Below are 5,650 nucleotides of genomic sequence, written 5' to 3' on the forward strand. Positions count from 1 at the left end.
AACCAGCTCTTCTAGAGCTGGGAAAAAAAAAAAAAAAGTTTTACTAATTGCATTTTCTTTCTGCTGTCATTTTCACATGGCCCTTTTTTCATTAATCTTCTCTCATTCTACTTCTGCAAAAAGGTAATAGAAAACCTACTTTGTTCTTAGATATCAGATAACTTCTGGAGACTTATTACTGACTATTCTTATGCCTAAATACATATCCAAGCTAGCAGTCTCACCTCGGCTGCAAAACAAACAAGCAAAAACATAAACCAAAAAAACCCAAAGGGAAGTGTAAGAGAAGAGATTTCTGGAATTCATTAGGACCTTGTTCACCTAAGCTAAAAAAAGTCAGTATGGCATTGTTTGTCACTTCTTCAGGAAAATCCTCCTCAGTTCCTTCCCTTTCTCCTAATTCCTGGGAGACCTGGCTCCCCCAGACAGGCCCCTCAAAGTGATTCCTGCTCACTTGTTTCTAACACCTGCTAGCTATTTGAAACTGCATCTGTTCATTCTAGTTCACTGGAAAAGGTCTGTTTTTCCAGCATGAATCGATGCAAGGCAGAGTTACTGCATCTGAGTTAAGGCTCTAATGCACTTAGCTAAGATACGTAAATAGACTGCAGAAAGAACAAAAATAATATATTCTATGACATCTGCTGGCTGCCCTCATCAGCAAACTCATGACAAGCAGTCATCACAAACATGTTTACTTTCCTCCTGTCCTCCTGCAAACATTTACCCATTCTGTATTTCTGCTCTATTGCTTTCTGATGGAAAACCATCACCTCTAAGTGGATTGTTGCTCATCAGCTTGCAAGGATATACCTGGAAATCTTTAAATGTTTTATATTCTGATTTTGCAGAACCTCCACATGTGCCAAAGGTGAAACTTTGCTGGTTTTAGAGACATCAGCTTTAAAAATGAGCAGATTTTTGAAAAGCTGTTCATTGTTGCATACTAAGTCATGCAATATTTTATGCTATTTAAAATATTCTACCGAAAGAAGACTTTAAGAAAATATATAGAAAGATCATTTACATCATTACTCTTTGGCCATGCTGAAAAGAGAGCTGACCTTCTCAAAAAAACTCAAACTTTAAACATCCAGAGTCCACCACACCTGTAAGCCACACCCAGGTACTTAGATCAATAAGTTTCAGTGAAAACCTTCTTAGGAGGAAAGAAACAAGAGTTTAAGGTGTCCCACCTGCCACTGTTAGTGACTCTGTTTGAAACACACTGTCCATCACCCCTTCAAAGGTTTGTGCCAATATACAGTTGCCAGTTTCCTCTCTCAACCTGTAAAATATTTACATTTTAGCCCTCTCTGGATTTAACTAATTTTGCTGCACTTTAGGTCCGGGATTTCTAAAAGCAAGCCACTCACAGCCCATGTGGAACTTGGTTGTGGTCTCCAATGCCCTCCATACCCATGACTTGAACTGGTTGCTGTTTGTGTTTAGTAGAGGACCAGCTTTATCTCTTTTTCATTAAAATTGTTTTTGCTCTTCTTTAGCTATGGCCAGTTTTGAAAAAATTAGAATATTTGCCACAAGGAGGAGCTTCTACAATATATTGCTAGGTTCTTGGCCCTGGACTAGGCAGAGATTCAAGGCTTCAGAGCAATCCAAGGCCCATTCCATGACTTTTCCGTACTTTTCTGCAATTGTATCTTTTCCATTTAACTTTGTCACTAACAGATTTCATTTTTGCACTTCTTGCAGTATTTCTCCTATAGAAATGCATTTCTTATAAAAATCATTAGCAAATAATTCTGAATGGTTTTCTCTTCCCTGGTTCTTTGTCATCACTTCCTGCTCCTTGCAAAGACTTGTCATAAATTTCTATATTTCCTTTCTCATGTGATACCATACAAATCTAAGCGACATCCAGACAAATGTGAGTTTTGTTCAAGCATAAAATGAAGCACCAGTGTATTCTGGAACCACCTCACTTTCATAATCCAGACTATATTTGCACCTCCATTTCCCATTAATGTATAATTCTGCTATCACATCCCCCAAATTCCACTTGGCTGCACAAAGCCATGACCAACTCAGCTTTCATTGTGGCAGCAGCAGTTAAGGGGTTACTGATATTACTCATACATGCATATGCAGACTACATTTATGTGCCATATCAATCAACAGGCTTTGTAAGTATGAAGAAAATCTGTCTTGTAAGATGAAATTTATAAAATAAGGGCTGCATCTCATACTTTTACTTCCTTTCCAAAACCTTCCAACCAAATACACTCAGGGGTTTTTTTGTTTGTTTTTTTGGGGGTTTTTTTGTTTTGTTTTGTTTTTGTTTTTGTTTTTGTTTTGTTTGTTGTTTTTTTTTTGTTGTTGTTGTTGTTTTTTTTTCCCAAAATGAGCTGTTTGTTTGTTGCCAAGGTAAATGTTAATCATTAGCACTTCATTCATGGTTCTATTTACCATCTAAAGAGGAGATGGCTTCAAACCATGCCCAAGGGAAATTAGATTTCTAGAAATTAGGTTGCTTGTTTTAGCATCTAAATTAAGCTGTTAGGTCACAAGAAAAATCTTGGCCAGGGAGAAGATCTCAATCTACATGAGAGTTTCAGAGAACATCTGTGTATGTCAGGAAGTATGTATCCCTTAACAGGACCACCCTACTGTCAACACTCCATCAAGTAGGAAGGTTTTTTTTGAAGAATGACCTTGCATCTCTTTAATAATAGCTGTACCATAGAGTGAGGAAGAAAGGGGAGCACATATCTCAGAGCTGGCAGTGCAAGTGGAACAGTGCAGTTTTCCTTTATGAAATTCAAGGATGGGCATCACTTTTTCTAGGCTAAAAGCCAGGAACACAAAAGCAGATTTCTTCTTGCATTTCTCTCTGGAACTAAGGGTGAGCTGGGACCAAGCGACAGGAATGTCATTCCACTGCCACAGCAGCAGCAATGCCCCAAAGCAGAGCCATTCTTGCTGCATAGTTCAGTACACTGGTATTCAGCAGGTATGCAGGAAAGAAGAGAGGACTATGAGTTGAGGAAAACAGTCTCAGGAGAACTGATGGCAGAATGAGCAATAGGATTGGAAGCTGAACTGAAAAATCTTCCTGCGAGATCAGACCAGATGCCACTGAGATGCCTGAAGCAAAATTAAAAAAGGGAACTTCCCTGTCAAGAGAAACTAGCATCTCGAGCATTTAATAAAAAACTTTCCTGAATATTGTTTCTTTTGCCCTCACCAAACTGTGACAATTTGACCTGTAACAATCGTAAATAACGTCACTTCTTTTTCCTCATGGCTAGGCTTATCATTTCAACTCTTAGCCTCCACAAATGTATTGTCCTTGATGTGTTTCGGCCTCTAGAACACTGCAGAAAAAAGAACGTAGCCTGTTTCTGAAGCAATACTTAAGAAGGGACAATAAGACACTTCATTTGAGGAGCATTTTGGCTTTTGCTTTTCTTATAATAGCAACATTTTTTTTCACAGTATTTCCCATCAAATAGTAATAATTCTAACCAAAAATCACACAAAACACCCTTGAACAAGAAGTCACGTAGATTCAAAATCCTGCACATTTGATCAGCAGAGATAAGTGTGGAAAACCATTGCTGGAGCACAGATTGTTTATGCTGCAACTCAGACAAGGGTGATTTTGAGATGTTTAAACCCACAGCAATATTTGGACTGTAACTTGGTGGGGTAGGATTGTTTTTTACAACTTTATTTCCAATGAAAGTTTCCGGCTGTAAAGCTGGAGTCGGTTTCATGGAGGAGGAGGGGTTTATGACTCATTCAATGAAGCTAATGACAACACTAGTTTTCACTCCTTCTCTCAAACTTCTTTATCCACTGCCTCACTTCATGACTCATTTAACATCAAGTACAAATATAATAAGAAATATAGTTGTGTTTCATAGCTGCCTTTAATGCCATTAGAAAATGGGAAAAATCTGGACTACTAATTAGATTATTTATGTGGTTATACAGAAATTGTGCCCAAATTTTAGTGCTTGCTACGTTTGCAATAGTATGACTTGTAAAAACAAGTTCAACCCCAGATTAGGCACAAAACCAGTTGTTGCGTAAAACCATGTTTTATTAATGGAGAAAGCACCGGTATTCTATTCCTTCCATGCTCAGTTTTTCAAAGCTTAATTAGTTAGCACTGTTGGCTCTGAGGGAAATGGTAAAAAGCACTATCTTGAAAGAAGCCTTATTTTTAGGCCTGGTGATGATTGATTTACATTTTGAACCTTGCCATTTATCCTGGCTTGTGGGTCCATGCATGAGCCTGTCATGAGCCTTCATAGACAGACTTGTCCCTATAGCACCACATAGGAGGATTCAAAAGAGGGGTGTAAGAGCACAAGGGGTCAGCACACACTGTTCCCTTGGACTGTTTCCTACAGACTGCTCCAACCCACGTGGAGAGAGTGCAGCACAAACTCATTTAAGGCACTTCAGCACGTACCCAGCTCCTGGTTTTGCAGCGTCTGCTCCTTGTAATATAATGCAGGAGCTCAGCATGACTGAGCAGCAGAACCTTTAAATCCAACCAAGAACAAGAAACACCAAAAGAGAATAAGTTAAAAATTACAGAAAATTAAAGACAGTGGTAGGTATGCCCATAATGCAGTAAAGCAAGCAAAAGAAATTGCTGTGAAACTTTAAACAACCTGTCAGGTTTTGGTCAAACACTAAATACCAAGGACATACCTCTAAACTCCTAATGGAAAAAATCAGTCACCTAGTTGTTCTCCCAAACAAATTTGAACTTAAATAATGACTGAGGAACTTTCACAATTTGCTTTCTGGGCTGCTATTTCAAGCCAAACTCTGCATATGCAAAGAAGCAGCCCTTTGCTTTCTTTAGCATCTACACTTCCTAGAAAGCTTCATTTCCACACAGGACGCCCCACATCGCTGTAGCTCACAGCAAAGAATGGAAAGTCTCAGCACAAAAACACAGGAACATAAAGCCACGCTTTCTTTAATGGTGGGCTATGACACAAACAAAAATTGTTGCCAGGAAATGGCTCTTCAGATTGCATTTGCTACGCTACACACTTCATTTCTCTCTATTATAGAAATATTCTTCAGCCAACCTACCACTAAGTGTCTTGTTTGCTTGAATCGCTGACAACCAGAGTACTTGCATTACATTCACCCTGTTTTTTTTTCACAGCTTACCCTTTTCACACCATTTCTGCTCTTGCAATTAATCTTGCAAGATTAATTCTGTGAAATGATCAATGACATTTATAATGTTTAAACAAGAAAAAGTGCCTTGCTGCTTCTCTGTTTGTATTTTTGCAGCTTCAATGGAAAATCTACAACAGGCTTTGTTTGCTAATTATTTTAATTTGCAGCTTGGAGAGAAGAAGGGTTAGCACCTATCAGATAAACTTTACTCTAAAAGATGAAAAGAATCACATGGGAATCAGAGCATCAGGTCGTAGATGAATTATTTTTCTGCTTTTTATGAATCAGAGAACAGTTCAGCCATAAATTCCATTTCCAGAGCAAGAGGAATGGATGCATGTCCCGGGCTCTACCTGCAAAGGAAAATATTGGCTCACCGACACTGCCCCTCACTGGCTTTTGAAAAATAGTTGACATCAGAAATAACTTCAAAATGCAAAGCAAACAATTATTTTCTAGCACCCTCTTCTTTCAGTGA

This window comes from Vidua macroura, chromosome 3 (genome assembly GCF_024509145.1).
Source record: "Vidua macroura isolate BioBank_ID:100142 chromosome 3, ASM2450914v1, whole genome shotgun sequence".
Classification (NCBI taxonomy): domain Eukaryota; kingdom Metazoa; phylum Chordata; class Aves; order Passeriformes; family Viduidae; genus Vidua; species Vidua macroura.